Source organism: Notamacropus eugenii, chromosome 1 (assembly GCF_028372415.1).
Source record: "Notamacropus eugenii isolate mMacEug1 chromosome 1, mMacEug1.pri_v2, whole genome shotgun sequence".
Classification (NCBI taxonomy): Eukaryota; Metazoa; Chordata; class Mammalia; order Diprotodontia; family Macropodidae; genus Notamacropus; species Notamacropus eugenii.
Window position 1 is genome coordinate 558,593,424 of NC_092872.1, and position 12,730 is coordinate 558,606,153.

Consider the following 12,730-nt stretch of genomic DNA (forward strand, 5'->3'; position numbering starts at 1 on the left):
AGAGGATGGTAGTATCCTAGACAGCAATAGTAAAGTTCAAAACAGAAGATTTTGTATGGGGAAGGTATTTTCTGTTCTACCCATGATGAGCTTACAGAACCACTGGAACTCCTGGTTCATGAGGTCTAGAAGACATTTTGATGATTTGGGACTGGAGTTTAGAAGAGAGATTAGAGCTAGATAAACAGATCTCAGAATTATCTGTATAGAGATGATAATTGAACTGATGGAATCTGAAGAAATTATCAAAGTACTACATATAATGAAGAGGGCCTAGGACTTAGCTTTGGGGGACACATAGTGGGTATGATCAGGTGACTAAAAAGAGGAAAACCATGAGTATTCTGAGTATTATCTAAGTATTAATCGTAATAATACTAATTACTATTAATAATAATATATGTATTATCTAAGTATATAATATTATGTAAGTATATATCTAAGTATTCTGAGAGTGAATATCCAGGAGCAGATGATCATCCAAAGGCTATATAGAGAAGCCAAGAAAGATGAGGTTGAGCAGTAGAGTTGGAAAGCAGTTTAAAAGATCACAAATAACTTTGGAAAGGACAGTTTCAGTTGGAACACATCAGAAGCCAGATTTCAGAAAGTTGAGAAATTAGAAGGAAGTGGAAACACCTAGTCTATAAACAGCTTTCTGAAGAATTTAAACAAGAGAAATATTCAACAGCAACTATTGGATTTAGTCAGATCAAGGATCAAGCTAAGGTTTTTAAGGACAAGGGAGGTATGAGCAGGCTTGTAGGCAAAAGGGAAGGAGTCAGATAGAGAGAATTGAAGATTAGATAGTAGGGGGCAATCTGAAAAATATTGCAGTGGTTATAACTCAAAATAACCAGAAAGGAAATACAAAAATCTGAAAAAGAATGGGAGTGTCATTTATATTTCTAGAACTTATCAGCCCTGTGAGGTACTAGAATGCTTTTTTTTTAAGCATCTACTTTTTTGAAGACAGAGTGCCATAATTTTATAAATGAATCTGGTCATATCACTCCTCTGCTCAAAAATCATCAGTGGTTTCCTCTTATATACTGGGTAAGGTTCATATTTCTTGATTGGCATTTAAAAACCTTCACCTTATGGCAGTGCCCTACCTTTCTAGCCTCATCTAGCATTTAACTAGACTTTCCTTCAGGCATTCAGTTGTGTGTTACTTTTCGTGGACCACACTGTGCATAGTGTTTTCTTGGCAAACATACTGGAGTGGTTTGCCATTTCCTTCTCCAGTGGATTTAGGCAGAGAATAAGTGACTTGCGCACTGGTCACAGAGCCAGTAAGTGTCTGAGGACAGATTTGAACTCAGGTCTTCCTGACTCCAGGCCCAGCTCTCTCTCCATTGAGTCACCTAAATGCCTTTAACTGGACATACAACATTCTTAAGGTCCATCCAAATTGGACTACACTCTATACCTCCCTCTACATATTCCTTGTCTTTGCTCATATTGTTCCCTAAATCTGGAATTTCTTATTTCCTAATGTTTAATTTTTAGGCATCCTTTAAAGCCCAACTCAAAGAAAGGCAGTGATCACCTAAGCACAACCATTTCTCCCTTCAGAGCACAAAACACATTGGAGGTTATCTAATCCAACCCCTCTCATTTCTGCTTTACACCTCTCTTAATGCATTTATCAGAAAATATAGAATCCAATTCAATGCAATATTTTTAAGCATCGACTATTTTGAAGGGCAGATGGTGGCGGCTTTGGGCTTGGAATCAGGAATACTCATTTTCATGAGTTCAAATCTAACCTCACATGTACTACCTATGTGTCCCTGGGCAAGTCACTTAACCCTGTTTGCCTTAGTTTCCTCTTCTCTAGGGAAGGAAATGCCAAACCACTCCAATTTCTTTGCCAAGAAAATAGAGTCACAGACATGACTGAAAATGACTGGAAAACAACCACAAAAGTATATATTTTTGAGATCTGGGACTAGGCCACTTCACACTTTTTTTGGAGGTTCTTGATTTTTTTGTCCCTCCAGATGAGTTTTATTATCTTTCTTGCTCTATAAAATAACCCTTTGTTAGTTTGATTGGCATGGTCCTGAATAAGTAAATTAAGTCATATGAACATTTCTATTATATTCCCAAGGTTTATTTATGAGCAATTAATATTTTTCTCCAATTGTTTACATCTGTCTTTATTTTTATAAAAAGTCTTTTTATTTATATTCATAAAGTCCCTGTGTGTGTCCTGGTAGGTAGACTGACAATATTTCATACACTGTTGCAAATGCAATTTATCTTTCTATCTCTTCCTTCTGGGTTTGGCTGGTAATCTCTAGGAGTGCTAATGTTTTATATGGGTTTATTTTATATCTTGCAACTTTGCTGAAGTTATGGGTTCAGTTAATTTTTTTAGTTGACTCTAGATAGATTGTCATACATCATCTGAAAAAACTATAGGTTTTTTGTTCATTCTTTGCCAGTTTTTATCACCTGTAGCCTTTCTCTGTGATAAACTGGTTCCTCCCAGAATCTCCAGTTTAAGGAGAAGACCCTGGCCAATCATTTATTTCTTCATTCCTCTTGAGACTGCATTGCTAACTTCATCTCTGCCTTTCTTCCTACTTGAAGGCAGGAACTATCTTCCTATCTGCTTGCATTTGTTTCCCCAGTGCTTAGCAGGCGGATTGGCACATAGTAAGAAAGAGCTCAGTAAATGTTTGTCAATTGACCCAAATTTTTTTTTATCCTATTACTATAGTTAGCATTTCTACAATTGTTACAAATAAAAATAGTGTTAATGAACATTCTTGTGTTAGCCTGTAAAAATCTAATATCTAGCTTTTTTTCAGATAGAGAAAGAGAGAGAGAGAGAGAGAGAGAGAGAGAGAGAGAGAGAGAGAGAGAGAGAGAGAGGCTGTTCTTTGTGCTCAAAGAGGACCAAAATGACTTTATTACATCAAGTTATGGTGTGTCCAACTATGGCTGATCAGACCAACATAAGCTTGGAAGCCTCTACCACAGGTTGAACAGAAATAGTCCATATGAACATTTGGAGTGTAGATGTCTCAGTTTGTGTATCTCATGTCTCCTTTGAGCTATTACAATTCTAATTTGCTCATAGAGCACAGCACTTTCTTGGATATCGGTGCACCATGCCAGGTAGTCCTGTGCCAGAGTCTTCCATGTCTCACAATCGATTCTAAAGTTCTTCAGAGAGACTTTGAGAATGTCTTTGTATCCCTTCTTCTGACCTCCGCGTGAGCATTTGCCTTGTGTGAATTCTCCATAAAATAGACTTTTAAGCAAACACACATTTGGAATTCAAATAATGTGACCAGTTCATCAGAGTTGCCCCTGAGATAGTGTCTTATCTTACCTTGCCATGTGATCTTCAGAATCTTCCTAAAACAATTCAAATAGAAGCAATTCAGTTTCCTAGTATGGTGCTAGTATACTTGTCTAAGTTTCATAGGCATACAATGACAAGGTCAACATAACAACTCTGTAGACCTTCAGTTTGGTAGGGAGCCTAATATCTCTTCTCTTCCATCTTTTGCTTTACAGCCTCCCAAACACTTCTCTGGCAATGCATGTATCAACTTCATCATCTATTTGTACATTCCTGGAAAGTATGCTGCCAAAATAAGTGAACTTCACGGCATTTAAAATTTCTCCATTTGTTGCAACTGATGGTTCCACATATGGATGGTATGGAAGTGGCTGGTGGAAAAACCTCTGTTTTCTTGGTCCTAATTATCAGGTCAAAATTAGCACAAGTGGCAAAGAATTAATCCATACTCCATTGTGCCTCAGCCGCAGAGGCAGCATTGAGTGCACAGTTATCTGTGAACAAAAAGTCATGCACTAACTCTCCCTCTCCTTTAGTCTTGGCTAATAGCATTTTCAAGTTAAATCATTTACCATCAATGCAGAAGGTGATCCCACGTGATTTTCATCCTTGTTGAGGGCATCCAAACAACATCATTGGAAAAATCATACTAAAATGCATGGGAGTGAGCACTTGCTTCACTTCACTGATGACTAGAAAAGTGCAAAAATATTGTCCATCATCCAAAACCTACACAAGCTTGCTGTAGTGAAGCTAGTGTGCAATACTGATGAACTTTTTCAGGTACCAACATTTTGCCATGATCTTTCATAATCTTTCACAACTGACAGTATCAAAAGCCTTGGTTAGATTGATAATTATCTTGTACCCTGGTCCCTTCTCTGTCTCGTCCTTAAACAATCCTGAACCTGGAATTGGCTCTGTCTCTTTCTGTGACAGGATCCAACCTGATGTTGTCCAGTTGTCCACCATATTTATGACAGGTGTCTTGCCACACTCTCAGGTACAGGTATACTTTGGAAATATTGAATATTGCAAGTGAATATTGCAATAAAGCATTTTTTTTGGTTTCTCAGTGCATATAAAAATTATGTTTATTCTATATGGTAGTCTATTAAATGTGCAATAATATTATGCCTAAAAAAAGTACATACCTTAACTAAAAATCTTTTGTTGCTAAAAATGCTAACCATCATCTGAGTCTTCAGAGAGTCATAATCTTTTTGCTGGTGGAGAGTCTTGCCTCAGTGTTGATGTCTACTGACTGATCAGGGTGGCGGTTGCTGAAGGTTGGAGTGGCTGTGACAATTTAAAAAAATATATAACAATGAAATTTGTTACTTGTAACTTGAACACTTGGAGGCCATAGTAGTGTTATTAATTGGCCTAATTTCATTATCATTGTGTCTCAGGGATAGGGAGGTCCAAGGAGAAGGAGAGACTGGGATGGCTGGTCAGTGGAACAGTCAGAAAACACACATTTATCAATTAAGTTCCCCATCTTATATGGGTGCAGTTCATGACACCCCAAAATAATTATAATAGTAATGTCAAAGACCACTGCTCACAGATCACTATAATAGATACAGTAATAATGAAAAAGTTTGAAATGTGAGAATAACCAAAATGTGACACAAAGGCATGATGTGAGCCTGTGTTGTCAGAATAATAGCACCAATAGACTTGCACGATACAGGATTGCTAAAAACCTTCAATTTGTTAAAAATGCAATATCTGTGAAGTACAATAAAGTAAAGCATAATAAAATGAGACATGCCTGCACTTTTTCCTAGGTACTGCCCTCGCCATTACTGACAGCTGCATATGGTAATGAGAAGGAGGCCATAACATTAACCAACTGGTGCAAAAAGGGGCAAAAAGGAAAGAAGGTCAAGAGAGAACTAGAGTCATTCCATTTGTGACCCAACTAACTTACAGGGGAAACTGGAAAAGTGGTTATCATATAGTCGGAGGACAATACTAATGTTTACCTCTGTAATGTATGCCTTGCATGTAACTGCATACCTTTATTGATGCATGTGTTTTTAAAATTTTATTTATTTTTAACATTCATTTTTAAAAATTTTGTCTTCCAAATTCTCTCCCTCTAGCCCATTGAGAGGGCAAGAAATATGAGATATTTATGCACATGTTAATACTATGTGTTTTGGAGTTATGATTCTACTTTTTAACTTTGTTGTTTATCATGATGTACATGACAATATTAGGTATATAGTATAACATCTTCCTGTTAAGTATGTCTTCTTTTGCTGTTTATATGGATAGCAATAAACATGAACTTTTCCATATATAAAGTAATGCTTGTAAGTTTTTATGTAGGCTTATTGATATCATTATTACTACTTTGGCTTTTTTTTGCTGTTATTTTTTATTTGTTGGTATATTATGGTGATTCTTCTGTTATTATGGTACACATATATACTACGTCCTGCATGTCATTTAGGAACCTTGTCCCTGAAGCAGCTTTTCAAACATACTGAGTTCTGTATATTGCACAAAATGCTAGTGAGGATTCATATAAATAGTTCCATGGGATGATAACTGAGGATGCTGGAATAACTTTTTTACTTTGTGTTAATATTTACTTTTTAAAATTTTTTTAATTTTAATTGTTTTATCCTTTTTATTTTAAGTGTTAATATTTATTTAGATAAGTTCTGGGGCAGCTAGGGGTGCAATAGATAGGGTGCTGGACCTGGAGTTAGGAAGACTCATCCTCATGAGTTCAAATCTGGCCTCAGACACTTATACTAGCTGTGTGACCCTGGGCAAGTCACTTAAATGAACTGAAGAAGGAAAGGACAAACCATTCTAGTATCTTTGCTTAAGAAAACCCCAAATGGGGTCACAGAGTTGGACGTGACTGAAATGACTAACAACAAAATTATTTTAACATTTATCAATACACCTCGCTGATTTTGCAAGAGACAGCAAACGTTTATTTATGGCTTCAGGTAGGACTGTAACCTGCGCTTGTTACTGTAATTCACCACTTAGAGTCATTACCTTGAAAACTTGGGGAGCCAGGTATGTTTCTGCCTGTGGGCTAGGCAGACCACAGAGTCAACCTGGTTCTTGTGGTTTAGTTCTTGACCTGGAACCAATTTGCTAGAAGAAATCAGGAGAAAGCTGAGGAAGGAATAACCATGTTGGAAAGGTTGAGGGTCTGGTGGAATTTTTAGCTGGGACTTCATCTGAGATCAGTTAAGCAGGGAGCTAAATAGTATCTAATGGCCATAGTCTAAGCTTCAAGGAGAAGTTATTGAATATGAAGCATGGAAGACAAACTATAGAAGAAAGGCCCAGACTACAGAAATCACCTTACAAGGGGGGAGGTGGTGACAAGTGCAAGCCAGGAGAAGCAAAGAAGTGACAGGGAGACCCTGGGCTTGACGAGGACCATCCACCCAGTTAACCCCTTTCCCTCCAACTTCGATTCATATTTCCAGTAAAGAAGTCAGTCTTTTACTTACTGCCTTCTTCCCTTCCGATTCAAAGGAGAAAAGAATAAAGGGGGGAAATATAATTTTTCCCCCTTGGGTTAATTATCCTTTGCTTCTTTCAGTTTCTGGGCTATTTAAACTATTATGCCTTTAATGGCATCAACCCTAACTGTTTGCTTATTGAATGTGTGGCATGACAGGGAGGGAGAACAGGTTAAAACTCCCTTAAAGGGGCAGAAGAAGGCATTTTCCCTCAATACAATCTGAAGTAAGGGGTAGAGCCAATTAGAAAGGGAAGGGAAGCTAGAAACAGAAATAGAAAAAGATATTTAGCTGATTTTACTTCAGGTAGATTCAGGGCCCCTTTCTATAATATTGGTAATTTATTAAGAATATTCTAGAGCATATCAGCTAGATTGACTTTTGAACCCAGAAAGAGGATGAATTAATAAAGCAATAAGCCATTAGCAGAGAAGAGGAAGGAAGGAAACAACCAACATATATTAAGTGCCTACTGTGTGCAGGGCACTACTGTGTGTTAAGTGTTTTGTAATTATCTTGTTTGATTCTCACAGCATCTATGGGAGGAAGGTGCTATCATTATCCCTACTTTTCACTTGAGAAAACTGAGGTAGGGTCACAAAATTAGTAAGTGTCTAAGGTCAAATTTGAACTTAGGTTTTCCTAAAAAATGGGATCATGAAGAGTAGGACAGGATTGAAACAACCAAACCAACTTCCTAACTTCAAGTCCATGGGCAGCGAGGTGGCACAGTGAGTGGATAGAGGGCTGTGCCTGGAGTCAGAAAGACATCTGCCTGAGTTCAGTCTGGCTTTAGATAGTTACTAGCTGTGTGACTCTGGGTGACTCATTTGAACTTGTTTGCCTCAATTTTCTCCTCCGTAAGATGAACTGGAGAAGGAAATGGCAAACCACTCGAGTATCTTTGCCAAGAAAATGTTAAATGGGGTTACACATTGTTGAATACAACCGAAATTGCTAAATAACAACAACACACTTCAACGGCTCTTGTCCATTGAGCCTCCTAGCTGCAGTTTCCTCATTGGTAAAATGAGGATAATAATTAATAGTAACTGCCTGACAGGACTGTTGTGAGGATCAAAGATAATATCTGTAAATCGATTCGCTCAATGCCTGGCACATAATAAATGCTTACTAAATCTAGATCTAAAGTCTAATGACAGAAGTGATTTGCCAGGGGTCACACAGTAATTGTCTGAAGCTGGATTTATGCTAGGTTACCTTTACCTCCAGGAAGGGATGGGTGTTGATGTGGTTGTCTCTCATACCCCACAAGAGCTACAATTCACCTTGGAATTGTAAATATAGGAATAAATAAGTAAAGGAATAAAGATGCCTTCCAATGACTGACAAAGACCTTCTCAAAGACTGATGAAGAATTTCATTCATAGTCACAACTTGGTAAGGTTCCTTTCAACCTTCACCTCTAATAGTCCTTTTGCAGTCCTACCAGTATCAAACTAAATCGGTAGATGAGTTCTCTGTGCATCCACATTGATCGCTGAGTGCTCCCGTCCTCGATTTTGAATGTACTCAAACAGCTTGAGCTGAGCCTTAAAGGAAGATGAGAATTCTGAGGAGAGATGAACAGATAACTCACTACCAACTTAGATTTTTTTTTTTAAAGCACATACAGAGGAAAACAAGGGCAGATAATAGAGGAAAATATGAAAGTGTGGCACAGTATTGGAAAAATAGTGTCAGAAGTGCTAAAACTCAAAAATGAACAAAGCCTGGAAGGAAAGCTGAGGACAGCAAAAAATATAATGGGTTTTTTAAAACTGCATTAGAAGATCAAAGAAGCGATAGGACTACTGCTTGGAGTCGTTGGTTGGAATAATGATAATAGAAAACAGAAGAAGGCAGAGAAGTTCTATTTTTATTTTACTTTTTTCAGTAAATTTTCCCTTTTTTTGAATTTGAAAAGCATCAATAAACATGAACTTTTCCATATACAAAGAATGGAACATTAGGACTGTATATGAAGTTCACAAATCTTATTTTCAAAAAGTATATATTAAATTTAACATGATGGTACTGATGGGGTTCACACTCTGGGAGCCTCCTTGAGCTTCCCTTGAATCTTCCCACTTAATCTGGCCTTTCTTACTCAAACCTATTCCCATTTGTTCCGGCAGTCTCAGAAAGCTCACTGGCTTTTCATTATCATTTCAGGTCTCTGATGCACTCCCCACCCTTGATCCCATCAATACCCCATTCCCCAGGCTGCCGACCACTCCCATCAAGATCTATATCCATTACCATACTGCCCCCATCAAAATCTCTGGATTGCCCCACCTGCTTCCCACCTAGGCGCCCCCTTGTCTGCCCCCTAGTATGTCTCGTGATAGCCTCCAGCTGTTTCCAGCCTTTGACCCTCCTTGGATTCCCTCCTTGGACTTTCCTCAAGACCCTTCCTAAACCCCTCCTCCCATCACCCTGGACTTCCAGACCACCCCCCAAGATCCCTCCTGTACTCTTTTCTGTTTTTAAGTCCCACCTTGCCTCCATGAAGGCGCTCAGATTCAATCCAGCTCAGACTCTGTCTAGCTGGGATTCTATCTGGCCCGCTTCTGAATACAAGTGTCACAAATGCTTAGGCTCCTTAAGAGGCAACCCAATTTGGCGAATCTTTAATAAACTTTGTTTTCTTTGGCTTTAAGAAGGCTTGAGTCGAATTCATTCGAGCACGACCCGGACTTCGGTATTTTGGGGTCCACCATCACCCCTCAACCTCGTCAGTACCAATAGTATCCTTATGAACTTCTCTCCTTTTTTTTCTGTCACTTTTATATTTCTCTCCCCTTCCTGTTTTACCCCTCCCCCCACTCCATTTTAACAAATAAGTGTCATCTAGGAAAAAAATCCACACATTGATCATATTTGGAAATGTATGCTTTATTCTGTACCTCTAGTCTATCACTTTTCTGACAAGAAGTGGAAAACAAAATAATGATTTTGCTTCTCTTTTCTCAGCCCAAAAGAATAACCTTTGTGTGGAAGAAAAATTCAGTACCCTGTCAGTTTGGCACAAGCCTCTCAGAAACAAATTTGTTAATTAAATTCTGAACGGTACAACTTAGAGAAAAAGAAATCCAAAAAGGGCAGAATTTCCCTCTGTCTTTGAAAATCTCAACACAAACCACTTTCTGATTACAGTTTTAAAGACATTCCTCTTTGGGGGGTTCTCACGTCGGTATTTCCATGCTTCCTTATGTTCATCATTTCTTTCAGCAAAGTAATATTCCATTACATTCATGTACCACCGCAATTTGTTTAGTCATTCCCCAATCAATGGCCATCTACTTTGTTTCCAGTTCTTTGTAACCAAACAAGGTGATGCTATAAATACTATAGTGTATATGAACCCTTTCTTTTTCATCAACTACCTTGGGGTACTACACATAACCCATGGGTATGTACATTTTAGTCACTTTCTTTGCATAATTCCAAATCAATTTCCAAGAATTACTGTGCCAATTTTCAGCCCCAATAACTATGTCCCTCTTTCCACAACTTCTCCAATGTTGACCATATCTTTTGGCATCTTTGTGAATTTATTGCATTTGTGGTGAAGAACCTGGGAATTTTTTGGGTTTGGGGTTTGTTTTTGCATATATCATATTAAAGATTCAGAGCATCCTTTCATATAATGACTAATAGTTTGCAGTTTTTCTTTTGAGAACTGTATGTTAATATTCTTTGATCACCCATTAAGAGATGACTTTTGATTTTATACGTTGGTCGTTTCTTAGGCAACAAATATCAGAGATATTTGATACAAAGAATTTCTCCCCAGTTAACCATATCCATTCTTAGCTACATTAATTTTATTTCTCCAAACTTTAAAATTCATAGTCAAAATCATTTTAGCTTTCATAATCATTTTTGTCTCTTATTTGGTTAAGGATGCACCCACCCCCTGCAGTAGTTGTGAAAGGTATCTGATCTATTTATTTATTTTTGGTATGATCTTAATGTTTAGAGCATATATCCATTTTGAATTTACCATGGTATATGATATAAAATGTTGGTCTAAACCTAATTGCTGACACTTTTCCAGTTTTCCCAGGAGTTCTTGTCTAGCCTTATTTCTAAAGGCAGAATTTCACATTTCAAATGACTGGTGGGCTATAGCAGTTATTTAAGGAAATATACAGCAAAATACATTCAAAACATTTGTGTATTTGAATGTTGATAAATGAGCAAGATGCCTAAATAAATGTCAAGGGACTAGAACTTTTTGCTGGCCTGAATAATAAACAAAGAAAAGGAACTTTGTTCTTCCCAGGTTTACATAATAAACGCTGGAATGTAGAGCCAGGTGCCTATAGTCCTTCCAATTGGACACAGCTCTTTTGTTTTTGCTCCTGAATTTATCTGAGTAGCAGCCAGGGAGCAAGGCCTTGAAGTTTGCTTGTGTTGAAGCCCAGAAATGGTTTGTGGAGATAAGAGATTGACAGTCATGGATATGTCAGGAGTTAAAATGAATTTTCCATGTCCAGATAACTGACCCTAACCTCTCAGTAAGGGACCCCGAACTACCAAAAGAGCAGTCAAAAAGACTAGATTTTAATGTGGGGTTTTCTGGTGTTTTTTTTTTCTGGGCCTGGCTAGCTGTGATGACTCAGAAACCTGGGGTTTGAACTAAAAGGGCTTTATCTCACTTTCCAGGAATACGCTTACTAACTGCTGCTCCCCAATTAGTAAAACAGAAAATTGTAGACCAGGTCTAAAGCACAGGTTTCTTTTCTCCTAGTCTATTGCTATTTCTACACAAAAGAGTGAGGTAGTGATATGGAATCAATCAATGTGGGCTATTTGGGGGATTCATCTATTTTTAAATTGTTGGATATGTGCAAGAGGCATATTTAAACTAGCATGATTAGAAAGCATCATTTTAAATAGTTTACTTTCATTAAAGATTTATTGTCTCAAAATCTATTCTTGTGACTCTCCATTCAGGCTCTGCTCTTCATGCATGTGTTTCTTGCTGCTATAGCTAAGAAAAGTTAGCATGAAATAATCTGGCCCTTGGCATTACCCTATTTATTGATCATGAGTTATGTTGCCATATTTTTATACATCTTTTTTTCCCCCTTTTATGAAAAAGTAGTTGGAATATATTAATAGACTGTCATCTCCAGCTTCCAGGCTTTGACAGCTTAAATTTGGCCAATAATTCTTGTTCAAAGATATTTGCAAAATCTTTTTAGACTGTTAATAATAAGGTCATCTTGGTGTCCTTGGTAGGATTCCTGGGATCTTCATCCTAAAGAACCCTCTATTAGCTCTTCAGTTCAATAGAACACATATTTACTCTTAAAATTCATTTCTAGATCGAGCCTTGCCTCCCTGGTAACTTCTTATCCTTAGCTTTCATCAAATGCTCCTGACAATACTTGTCCATCACATATCCCAATACAACTTTTAGGTATTTCTATACTTTCTATTATTTATACCTCATTCTACCCCCTGCTGTCTACATTATCCAGACAGCTCTTTAGCTTCTTCATTTTAGAATACATTAACTCAGTTTTAGCCTAGAGGGGGAGAAGTTTTGCACAGAAAATCCCACGTGGAATTGATTTTGTTCCAACATTTCATGAACTGGATTGATTTCCAGCAGTGAAGGAACTGGAAGGGGTGGAGGCCTAGAGATGCAAGTGGGAATATCCAGTTTAAAACAATTTCACTGATCTCTTTTCTTCTCTTTATTATTTTTACAGACAGCTGCAAAGTACCAGAACTTTGTCATTTAACATTCCACACAGTACTCTTATGTTTCCAAGTAAATCCAGAAGGCCTAAGAGACAAGTAAAAGTAATAAAACAAATTAAAGACAAGTTTTAAAGTCTTTTCAATGTTAAGATGCTCCTGAATTTAAAAAAAAAAAAAAGCA